The sequence below is a fragment of the Numida meleagris genome, chromosome 2 (assembly GCF_002078875.1).
Source record: "Numida meleagris isolate 19003 breed g44 Domestic line chromosome 2, NumMel1.0, whole genome shotgun sequence".
Classification (NCBI taxonomy): Eukaryota; Metazoa; Chordata; class Aves; order Galliformes; family Numididae; genus Numida; species Numida meleagris.
This window is the reverse complement of record NC_034410.1, coordinates 125,100,578-125,112,805: the sequence shown is the minus strand read 5'-3', so window position 1 is coordinate 125,112,805 and position 12,228 is coordinate 125,100,578. Positions and strand designations below refer to the sequence as shown.

General features: G+C 42.2%; 1 long non-coding RNA gene across 3 annotated transcripts in view; it reads right to left on the bottom strand.

Annotated features, from left to right (window-relative positions):
* LOC110393932 overlaps positions 1-12,228 on the bottom strand; it is a 48,410-nt gene that overhangs the window by 34,114 nt on the left and 2,068 nt on the right. For 2 of the 3 annotated variants that reach the window (XR_002435268.1, XR_002435267.1), the window contains exons 1-2: positions 11,623-12,228; positions 11,426-11,505 (exon numbers count right to left, since the gene is read on the bottom strand). The exon at positions 11,623-12,228 is cut by the window's right edge and continues 2,068 nt beyond it. This is a non-coding gene — a long non-coding RNA (uncharacterized LOC110393932). The remainder of the gene's footprint in view (positions 1-11,425; positions 11,506-11,622) is intronic. The other variant, XR_002435269.1, reaches the window with a different exon arrangement.

Here is a 12,228-nt window from a genome sequence, read left to right as displayed (position 1 = left end):
TAAGAGATCTGAGAAAAACATCCAATTGGACTGACCGCTTTGGTCAAATATTTAAGATCCCACCTAGAAGTAACAAGGCAGTGGGACGCCAGACTCCAATAGTTCTGCAATTCAGTCTGCTCCTTTTCTTTTCTTTTTTGAAACAAACATTTCTAAATAAGTTTGTATAACCTTCACTTGGCTTTAATGAGTGCTAAGTAACATATGTTTCTTCAGATTTCCAGTAGTGCCCACAAGCATAAACAAGCAGACAGAATAGATCCCATTAAATCTCTTTGAAAGTATTTTGATTTTCGTAAGTTCAGATAATAATCTGTCAGGTATAATTCCCTTTTTTTGCATTTAAGAGATTCCCAGAAAGTACAAGACTTATATGTAAGCCTAGATTTGACTTGCAGTAAAATTAGTGTCCCAGTTAGGCTTTTAGTTTTAGCCTGTATCACCTCTGTTATGTGCCTCAGGGTACTGAAAATGCAGTTCCTGAAAGTTTTCACCACACATGCACAAATGAAAGTAATAATTTTTTTTCAACAACAGAGGCTAAAATAACTACAGTGGGCCAAACTCCATCCTGAAGTCAATACTGGGGCTGCAGGTACTTTTTGTAGGCCAATTTCAGCCTCTCAGTTCTCACATTTGAACAGCATAATTGGTAAGCTTTTTCTACAATTCAAAGCTTTTGTTTAGAACACCAGTGAACTGTGATTCAGTGAACCCAATAAAACTACTTTGCCAAAATCTCTTCAAGGTGCTGCAGATATCTTAACCTCCATCACTCATCTATCAGAAGTTCTCACTTATTGACTGTTATGCGTTCATGTGTTTCCCTTTCAATCTGTTAAAGTTATCAGTCATGACAATAAGTTCTTCAGATTTCTGTTGAAAAATTATGTTAGTTTTAACATTTACTGCATTTTTGCAATTTATCACTCTTTTTACCCTAGTATAACATGAGCTCTTCGATTTGCTTAAGTAAATATTGGCAACAAATCAAAGAAAGTACTGTAAGTCCATGGAACACGATCTTAAACTAACTACAGAAAACATGCCAGGGATAGCCATAATGTTGAATGTGTTAGGCTCACTAATTTTCCTATGTGGTACAGTCTTCCCTGAATATATGCATGCAAAGGGGATAACACAACCTATGATATGCGCTGGTTCCTATGATGTCTTTAGCGATATTCTATTCAATCTCAAATGTCACCATAGCACTATCTAGACAGAGCTGGCAACCCAACTAATGACACCTGTTAATCTTAGAATCACATTTCTGTAATATTTTCATTAGTTACATTTTTCTCTTAGGTCTGAAATTTTCTAGAGTAATACTATAGCTTTGTGATATGCCTCTGGTTACCGGGAACCCCAGCAGGGCACTGGAATGCAGCAGTACATAAGACAGTTGGGATCTTGCCTGTGAACTTGCCTGGACTTGTATACATCCACCAAAGATAATTACACCAAAGTGCCTTGGAGCATGCTAGGCAGGAGCTGATTAATTCAGCAACAGCGTGGTCAGGACCCTACAGAGCTCCCTGAGGAGTTAGTCTGGGTTTATACCAGTGTGATTAAGATTTAACCTGGACCATGAGATCTAGCTGTAAAATTTTCTCACCCTCCAGTTTTCAGTGACTGTAGAATTCAGTCTTCTCAAGTACTTATCTTCTTTCCATAAACTGCATGTAAACTACATGCAGGCACCCCAGAGAATATGAACTCATGACTCCAGTGTTGTCCTAAAGGAATTGTAATAATGGAAAACCCATGACTTATCAAGAAATAAACCTGTAATAATCTACGATTCACATTTTCCTTTAAAGCTATACAGAAAATACAGCTTTGCTGCAGGTGCAGTTTTCAGATACTGACATTTCTTGCCTGGAAAACAATCACAAATCATCATAACGATTATAAAATGCATGAATATATGAAACTCAATTTTATCTTCATCAAGCAACTTCACTTTTGCATCTCAGCTTTCATTAGCTACTCGTGGTTTTCCCATATTAGTTATAGCACAGACAGTGATACGAACAAATAACAGAAGCAAATTTAGAACTATACTAAAACTAATAGCCTGTCTTCAGAATCATACAGGAGTTTGGTGCTTGGGTGACAGGCATAGACAACTGCTCATGCTTTGCTGTCCAACAAGCAGCAAATTCTCCCAATTTTTCTCATGGAGGAAATTTTTCTTGTTCATTTAGGATAAATGAAGCCTGTGATGCAGACATCAAATACCATCCAAGCCCTATTCTCTTTCCCTGCTTTGAAACATATGCCCATCTCAGCCACCCTCATTCTCACCCTGTTCCTGCATGCAAGTACAGCAGCTTCTCCTTATTTTCTGCCCCTCATCCTCCACTAGCTATATTTCATCTGTAGAAACAAGTCTTTGACTCTCTTTATCCCGGAAGAGTCCCAAAGTATTGCCAGGCCTGAAGGCAGGGAGCTGACACACTGAGGATACAAGGCTATGAGGTGGACACCAGGAAGTGTCCTAAACAGGTGCCAGAGTGGGTGAAGATAAAGGTGGCTTGAATGGCTGGTGTGCATGAGAAGGGAACAAGTGCTCAGCGTGCCAGGAGCCTCTGACTATGAAGGTACAGAGCCTTAGGGCACAGGGCAGGCTTGGGGCAGTGAGTAGGTATATGTGTGCCTGACCAGGCCTCAAATTCAGGCCACTGTCTGTCTGGCAGGGTGGCAGAGGACACAAAAAGAGGAGCATTTCAGTACTGGCAGCCAGTAATGTACTTGGGAAAAGGAAGATGAAAGAAACTGGTGAGGAAGAAAAAAGACACAAAGTCAAAATCCAGACCACAGATACATACATATCCTAGGAGCATTTTAACTGTATGGAAAACACTTAAAAGGACACCACTCTTTTAACTCCTTCTGCCTGCCCAACCCAGAATATTTTACCTATATAAAATTAATATCTCTTGAGGTAAGCTGTTTTCCTTCCTGGAAGGAAGTGAGATTTACTCACTATCTCTTGCTTCAGTGGCTCTGCCCAGCATTTGCCAAAGCACTGACTGAAAGATCATTGTTCATCATTAAAATCCTTGATCTACGTGGAAAAGTTGAAGCTAAAAATGTGAAGGTAGCTAAAAAGAATGAACTCATGTCATTCATTTCCTTGGTCTTGGACAATGTTGTATTTATTTATCTCTTTGCCAATTCTGTTCTACATTCCTACCATGCACTGTGCCAAGCCTATGCTGGGGAGGACTTACAGAAGCCTGAGTGAAGATGTATGCCTGTTTCAGGTTGATTTCAGCAGTATGAACAGAATGAGTAGATGGATATGCCTTGCAGGTAACCAACAGTTACTATTTGGATTGTCTACAAATACAAATACTATGGAGCTGGAGCTTCTCTCAGATGCATCTTCCATTTCAATGTTATAAAGAAAAGTGATCCATGAATCCCAGCCCATTGAGATAGACACCATCAACTGCACATCTGAATTCTGGCATTAGGCAAGCAAGATTCACTAAAATAGTTGACTTTGCAGTTGGATACTGAAAGCCACAAAACCCCTCTTCAGGTAGGCTTTCCCTGTGTGCAGTTTTGAGGCAGAAATTCCAGGAAGGGATCCCAACACTCCCAGCCCTGAGGAGACATATGTCTAGAGCTAACTAACTTGAAACATGGCAGCAAAAGCAGCCTCTTTTTCCCCCCAAAGCTGAAGCTCCTTGCTTTGTACTGCAGAGCACCCCGTCATTCTTCAGATCAAGAGCCCCAGAGCATCACCTGAAACTCTGTCTTTCAGAAGCCTGCTACAGATCATTCTTGTCTTTAAAAAGCTGGTAAACAGAGATCCTACCACCACTGTTTTATACAGCAGCCTACTGGGTAGAGCACTTCAGCAGTTCTTCCCTCTGCTAAATAGTTCATACTTCCTGTCCTAACCACAAAACATCCCTCCAGGCTCTCCAGCCAAAACCATACAAGCATGGCTGCAGATCCTCCTGGGACACTTACTGAGGAGGAGCAGAACTCAAGTCCCAGCCTGTGGTCCAAGGCATACATTAAAGGCCTCCTTTAATTATTCAGTGTGAAATGAAAAATCACTCATAACGCTCCTGGACAAGAGTGTCCCTAAAACCACCAAAAAGCTAACAACTCAGGAACATTAAATGGTAGCTATTAAGTCTTGGTTTCTATTCTATACCACAGGAACTGAGAACACCTCTCCAAATGAGAGAAGATAAAGACTTTTCCTGAAATGGGTGAGGAAAATAGTTCTGGACTTTTTCAACCAGAGAACGGAACTGGATCTGGATTTTCCACATCCTTGGTAAAGGCATTAATCTCTAGGCTTTGAGGGGTGTGGTGTGAAAGAAGATGTAGTCACAACCTTCTTCTGAAAGAGCAGAGGCTCTGTTGCATCCTCGTCAGGACATATTGATGTTGTCCCTGAGTCCTAGCTGTGAGAAGATCTAGAAGATTCAGTCAGTTTGGAGACCTAGGACTAGATCCCCAGCTGGCTTGGAAGCCAAGTGGGACAACACTGTTAGGACTCTGGAGACTCTTTAGCAGTAGAACTGTTGGCAACTAAGAAAATATGGGGGGTGGGGGGGTGGGATGGAATTAGAACTATGTACTACTTGCAGTAGGTCACTGGAATGTGACCTTCCACTGTGGATGTCATGATTTCTTAATGTTATTGAGAAACAGTGACATTTAGTAGAATGAAGGTGACGAGCTCTGTCGTGCTTACAGTAATGTAATTCATGTCGGTGTTCACAGGCAGTGCCTATGTAAAGACTGGGTGGGTGACTTTACCCAACAACAGGAAAATACATACTACTTCAGCCCAGCTACCAGCCAGTGTTCGGGAGGTGTGTTGAGTTTCTGTGTTTCGTAGAGCTATCCCACAGAGCCATGTATTATGTCTGCAATTCTTTTTACTCAGAAGAGATAAAATGAGATAAGTTCTGTAAGGATTATTACTGTTTATTCCTCTGCATGCTGCTTTTCTAGGTCATAATTTAGATGATATTATAGTAAATGTCTGCTCTTTTTGTTTTGCAGTCTTTTTCAGACTACTGGCAAACCCACAGAAGTCAAGAAAAGAGAAGGAAATCCTTAAAAATATATGTTCTAGAGAAAACAAAACTATCATCAGTAAACAACCAAATAAGAGAAAAAGATGAGTTAGAAACAGAATGCTCATTCAAAGAGTTCTAAAACAACAGCTTGCACTTGCCTGGACACAAGCAAGTACCAAAATGTAAAACAGGTTTGGAAGGTGTCACTCACTTTAGATGGCATTAGACAGTGAGAGCAAGAAGCAGTGAGGTAGAATGAAAACTGACATAGATCAGGAGCACCTAGACCTTGCTATCTATAGAAGTGTGTGCTTTATTTCCACTACAGATTAATGAAACACCTCACAAATGTTATGCATTTGAGGAGAGCATGCAGGTCTGTAGGCAGCATACATATTACATAGTGTGCACTACTCCTGTGCATTGCCTTCAAGCATCATCACCAGAGGCTTTTTAAGACTCTGTAGCCATGGAATTAGCTGTGGTATTGCCAGCCAGCTGTGTATCCTCCATGGACTTTGGAACAAGCTATAAAAGTAAAAAGAAAAACATACTTTGCCAGCTCCTCGCAAAACAGAGCCAGCACTTTAAAACCAAGTGGGTCCTTTTCCGCCCAGCAAATCTTGAGGTCGGCCTCTCAGGTCACCGTTCAGGATTACGTCAGGGACCAACTAGTTGGGTTCAGGCAGGCTCGGGTTGGTCTGGCAGGCTGTGTGAAGCGAACAAAAGCCAGACCAAGACAGAAAGTGGAGGGAGTGGGATAGGAGGAAATGAAGAAGACTGTTCCAAAGACTTTTAAATTACGATGGCCATGTTTTTGCAATACTATTGGAAAACTAAACGAATCGCTCCCTTCCTTAGCCCTCTCCTGCTGTGGCTATATTTCTTTTAGCTAAGGGCCTGAGTCAGTACGGATGCGTCCAATTTCCAAGCTGTCCAAATGCTTGTAATCACTGCAGAAGCCAGACAGAGATTTCAGGACACTGGGCTTTCGTGTTCAGCAAGGCTGTCCTTTAGGTGGCAGGTAGCTTTCGAAGTTTTCAAGACTGCAGAACTACAGTCAGAAGATCACAGATGATATACTGGAAGGTGGTCATAGATTTACCCTAGAAAGGGCTGATTTCCAGAAAATTCTACTCACCTGTTTTCTTAAAAGCAAAAGTCTTTCAAGAGTTACTGTTCAGAAAACTAAAAGCTGAGGGAACTTGACTCTACACTCACTACTGAAAAAAGCAGAATATTATACTTTAGTTCACAGTTACATTACTGGAAAACCAAAGGTCTTCTATGTGCTGTAAAACCACAAAATAAAAGCAGCTCACATTTTCTGGAGAAGCCTGGAGATCTCTAACTTTGCACACTGTCATGCAATTTCTAAGGACATAGCCACACAGAAAACAACTTGTAGTAGTTACATCACAGTAAAGGTCATCTACATTTTGAAAAATTTGGGGGCTTCACATGGAACAGGTTGCCAGAACTTCATCAGAAGCTTTCCAAGGAAACACTACTCATTGCATGCAAGATATATCACCTTTTCTTCAGTCGTTCTGTAGCCATTAAGCACCCCATGAGTGCAATGACAACCATGTAGGCTAGCAAGTTGCGTACAGAACAAAGATCTATGTTAAAAGAAACTGAAATTGTAGAGCATGAAAAGTTGTGAATTTCATGGTGGATTCCCATTCCCATTGTTTGCCCTTCTTCTCCCCTTAAACACCCAATATGTCTGTTTAAAGAGTGAGGGCTGCTTTCTATTTTGTGTTTTGTTTCCTCTTGCTTTACTCATGTAATTCATTGCAGACTTCAGGACAGTAAACCCTGTAGAATTTGCTAGTGGGCCACAGAGCTAGCATAAAATAAAAAGTTACAAGTCCACATAACCTTAATTTTATGTTTATAAGCTATATTTATTGCCATATCATAAGTTCGAAAAGACTGCTAAGTATTTAGTGTGGGAATGCAGGGAATTTCTCTTAAGTTAGTTTTATGGAGATAGGTGTTGTTAAACTGTAGGAAAGGTTACAGTTCTTTCAAGTCCCCCAGAGCAGAATGCCTATTAGGTGTTTTTAGAGTATTTATAAAATACCTCAACCACTCCCTCAGTATCGTTCACTGAAATTCAGATTTGGGACGTTTGCTCTGCTCAAGTCCGCTTGTTTTTAATGCCATTAAGTATCTTTGGTGAGAACACTATCAAAAACCAAGGTATGAGAATTTGCCCACCTGCATTTTGTTTTAACTTTTCAAGTGCTCCTCACTGCAGCACATAGGTATTATACAGCCAAGTATAACACACAATGTACTAAGCTAAGACTTCAGCAGCAGAAACGATCAGAGTGGTCTTAGTACTTTTGGGGGTAATTTCACCTGAAGGCTCCGGGCACTCTCCTGCATGCCTCAGTTTTCCCACCTGTAAAACTACACTGACAGAGTAACGTCTGCACACACTGAAGCTTCCTTGTGACCTGCCAAAGAACAACTGCTAGACAAGAGAAAGTACTGTACCTCCACACACCTTTCAGCCTTTCCTTCTCCCCTCAACCCTTCACTCCCGTCTTCCACTGTGTCCACTCAGATTGCTGGAGGGCCACACAATAAGCCAGACTAAAAGCTGCCGATGGACAAAGGCGTAACAGGATGCTCGCGTTGTGGAGTCAGCCTGAACACTGCCTCCAGAAAGGACAGGCCAGGCTGTTGAACAGGTTCAGGCCACACTTCATCTGCTCTGTGGAGCAGCTACATCCCTGTCTTCCCTCTGGATGCGCTCCAGCAATGTAATGTGGGGAGATGCAGAGCCTGGGGCAGAGCTGGCAGAAAAGGCAGAAAGCCGGCGCTGAAGGCTACACATTGCCCGTGGGTATGAGCATACCTCTGTCTTTTTTTAAATCTTTTTTTCCCATGTCTACTTTTTGAAATTATCTTTGCCATTCACTACATCCACCATGAATAATGAAGTTCCCCTGTTCTCCTTAATACTCACATCATTTTTACTTGAATTCTGCATTTCGCTTTTAAAGGGAAGAGTTTATTATTTTTTACAGAACATCAGGAGGGTCTCAGATTGAAACAAGCCTTGCAATTCAGTCTATGGTGTCATTTAAGAGAAGAAAATAAATAGTGTGGTAGAGATTCTGAAGAGTAAATGCTTTCTGGCATTAGTTTTCTCTTTCTGGCATTAGAGTCTTTTTAGATTGCAAGGAAACATTACTTTTATCTTCCAACTACAGAGTTCACGAGCAGCATCTTTTAAGTGACTGATAATCTGCTCTCCCAGTGGAGCTAATTAAAATAAATTCTAGACCAGTCAAACAACTCCTTGAAATTGACTTTACCTTCTGCCAGCTTGTTCTAAAAACTGTAATGTCACCCTGCAATGCCCTCTGCTGGGAGACACAGCTTGGAAGAAAAGCTACCAGTTAGCGTCCTCAAGCAAGAAATGATACTTCAATGAGATGGACTGGATTTTCACCGTTAGTATGAAATCCTGACACCACTGAAATTGGTGGGGTTGTAGCTTTTAGTTTCAGTGACTTCACCTTTAATCCTTCCCCCTTTTGAAAACGACATTGTTCACTAACTGAACTGGAATAAAACTGTTTATTTCAAGTCCAAATGAAAACATCAATACTGAGTTACAGAGATAAAGGTCTCTTTTTAGTACCTATTGAGCACTGACATTACTAAAAGTCATTTTAACTGTAAAAGACCGTACATGTACAAAGTCACACATGCAAACAGCATTCACATACCACATGACTACGTCTAACATGTATTTTCACTGATTGGCATTCTGGTACCAGAAACAAGGTACATATTATGCAGTAAAACAAAGGCATGTATCTGGAACCTGAAATATGAGAATGCCAACCCTGTTAAGTGTCACCTCCAAGTCCCTCCAAGATGCAGCATCCTGGGGCTCGAGGAAGAAATGTCTGAATCTGTTCTGCTGAGGGCTCTGCAACTAGAACTCAAACTGCTAATTTTATCATGTGCATGATGCTTACCAAAAAACTGCAAAATATCACAATGCCTACTTAGAACTACAAAACATTTAAAACAAGATCCAGAACCCTTTATGTAAAGCAATACTGAATGTTTGGACCAAAAACACAGCAGCTGGTTTGATCTAGTCCATGGAAATTAGCAACAGGAAAATTTTTACTATCCTATCAAGGCAAGAGGAAGCTTTGGCAAGAAGAAGAGCTGACTGATTATGTAAAAGACAAAGCAAGAGAGCATCTATTTCTAGATGCCACAGAACAGGGATGGACCCCCTGGTACTGATCAAAGTTAGAGGACAGAGAAGCCATACAACAGGTAGATTCAGATTTGACCACATAATCTTCCTTAAATTCCCCTCCTCTGTGTCTGAAGATGTAGCCTTCGGGCTGGGTTGCTGAAAAAGTAGGAGATGGCAGCCTGTTCCTACAGGGCTCCCCCCAGATTCAACTAACCTGAGGGGCACACAGAGAAGCCTGATCCAAGCAGATGTGGATGTTCATGGCAACATCACGGGCAAGACAGAGCAGATAGATAAGCAGATACAGAAATCTCAGAAAACTTGCAGTGGCATTACACATTGCTGGCCCTACCAGTAGCCAGAGCCCATTTTTTGGCACAGCCTCTCACTTGGGTTGCTCTGGAGGGGCAAGCCCTGAACCTAGTCCCTGCCTAGCCTTGCAAGGCCAAAGCCCATCAGAAACTCCAGAGAGAGCAGACCCAGGTTCACCAGCACCACTGGCAGTTTCCCACGCACAGTTACACATCCACACTTCAGACTTTTTCTTCAGGTCCCCTCCTGCCATGCACTTAGCTGCACTGCAGCTGGATTCTCCTGCATTTGGTTTTGATATATAGCATCATCTTGAAAGAAAGTCACACACTAAGGCAATGCTGTGGCAAGAGAGTACAGGATTCCTTGAGTTCACTTCTTCTAGAATAACAAGTCATTTAAGGAGTACAAGAAAGTTGCATCCATTTGCAGGGATGCAATGTTAATTAGCCATTAACATACCCAAAAAAATACAAAATCACACAAACCGCAATCTTCCCCTTCACATGCATACTCACACCAGAACCCCACAGGTTATGGGCCAGTTATTCCCAGCTCACAACTCAGCTGGAGAATCACCTCTGAAAAACATTTTCCAGCCTTGGCAAGGGTGATGTAATATTATCACTGCTTTGGTTTCAACTCCTACTTCCCTCAGGTAGGATGGCCTTGCATGTTGTCTGTCTCTCACGGCAGCTATGCAATGGGCAGCAAGTAGGAAGGATTTTTCCACAACAGCCCCCGTCCCTCTCTGCTGGATACTTGCTCCTTACTACTCATGTTCCACCACTTAGGTACTTCCCGGCAAGTCAGTTACATTACATTTACTACTAATTATTTCTTCTATCTTTTAGATGGAAACATTTTTTCCTTGTGATGAGATGGTTCCTCTGCATTAACCTGCTTGATCACCACATGCCTCCCTCTGCTCTACTTCACAGGGACAGACACCCTGAGTGCCAGAGAATGCAGGTGCAGGAAAGCCATGCAGCGCCTGGCAACACCATTTTTATGTGAAGTTACACGTAATTCTAACTGATTTCAAAGTGTGACCTTCTTGATACACAGCCTTAGAAGCTAACAGGTTGGGGAGTTTTTGTAGGTTTGTTTTGATTTGGTTTTGGTTGGGTTTTTTTTCCAGAAATGACTTTACAATGTTTGCTATGCCCTCATGGAGATCAAAATGTCACGTTTATAGGCAGTTCACAAGACTACGCCAGGTTGGAGCTGTTGGAGTAGGCCCAGAGGAGGCCATAGGGATGATCAGAGGGCTGGAGCACCTCTCTCGTGATGAAAGGTTGAAGGAGCTGGGCTTGTTTAGCTTGGAGAAGAGAAGGCTCTGGGGAGACCTCATTGAGGCCTTCCAGTACTTGAAGAGAGCTTACAAGCAGGAGAGAGACTGACTTTTTACACAGTCTAACAGTGATAGGAGAAGGGGGAATGGTTTTAAACCAAAAGAGGAGAGATTTAGATTAGCTGTTAGGAAGAAAATTTTTACTCAGGGGGTGGTGAGGCACTGGCACAGGCTGCCCAGAGAAGCTGTGGGTGCCCCATCCCTGGTACTGCTGAAGTGCTGAACTGGGTGGGCTTTAAGGTTCCTTCCAACCCAAGCCATTCTATGATTCAGTCTATGATTCTATGACTCATTAAATTCCCCCAGACAAATACATTTTGGCCTGAAAACCTTCTCCTTCCCTCGGTATGTGCCTCATTGTCATACTCTTTTGAAAATGGGCGTGTGTGGCTGCAATGATCCAAAATAATGTCTACTCCTGAGTATACATGTCAGGTTGCCACTGTGGACACTTACCTGCTCTCCTCAGGAAAGTCTTCCTATGCAAGAGAACTGGATAACCCAGGTATCAGGTGGTGGGTGCTCACATCCTAACCCTGAAATGATTAATTTCAAGAAAGATTAGAAGTAATGGAATTTTTTTCCAGTCCTAATGCCAGTCTGGTCCCTCAAGGGTGAGGGAGCTGTGCCAGAAAACGTAAATGAAAATTTACCCTCTGAGCTGGCATCTTTGATGGAAGGATCAGCAGTGAAGTCCAAGACCAAATTGGCCTCCAGCTTAAGTTGCTTTCTGGTCCAAGGCTGTCTCTCAACATAATAAGCGAGTAACATTACATAAGGAATCTTGCACACTTTGCTATTTCTTCTGCCAAGCAGTCTTTCAAGACGTCTCCGTATCTGATATCTTTACAGAGAATAGTTTCATCCACAGAAATGCTTGCTAGTGATTAAATTATGGCCAAGAATCTAAATGCGGCCTGGATTTACTCATGTCAACGCACTGTACCACTACTGGAAAATAAGTGTAGTGTCACTCAAAATGATATACTGGGACGTGACCAGGAACAGCACTGGAACAATATCCTGTGACTGGAAGCAAGAAGTTGAACTGGTTGTAAAATGAGGTTTGACCCATTCACATTTGCTACAGGTAGCATAGTACCTTGGTGACAGACAGCTGCTGTGCTCCTACCTCCTTCCCATCCCCTGGGGCAAGAGATGACAATGCAGAAAAGGCTGCAGCCATGTTATCACCACAGCAAGAAAGCCTCCCTGCATTCCTTTCCCTCCTGGCTGGCAGCAGTTTGGAGGAACAGAAG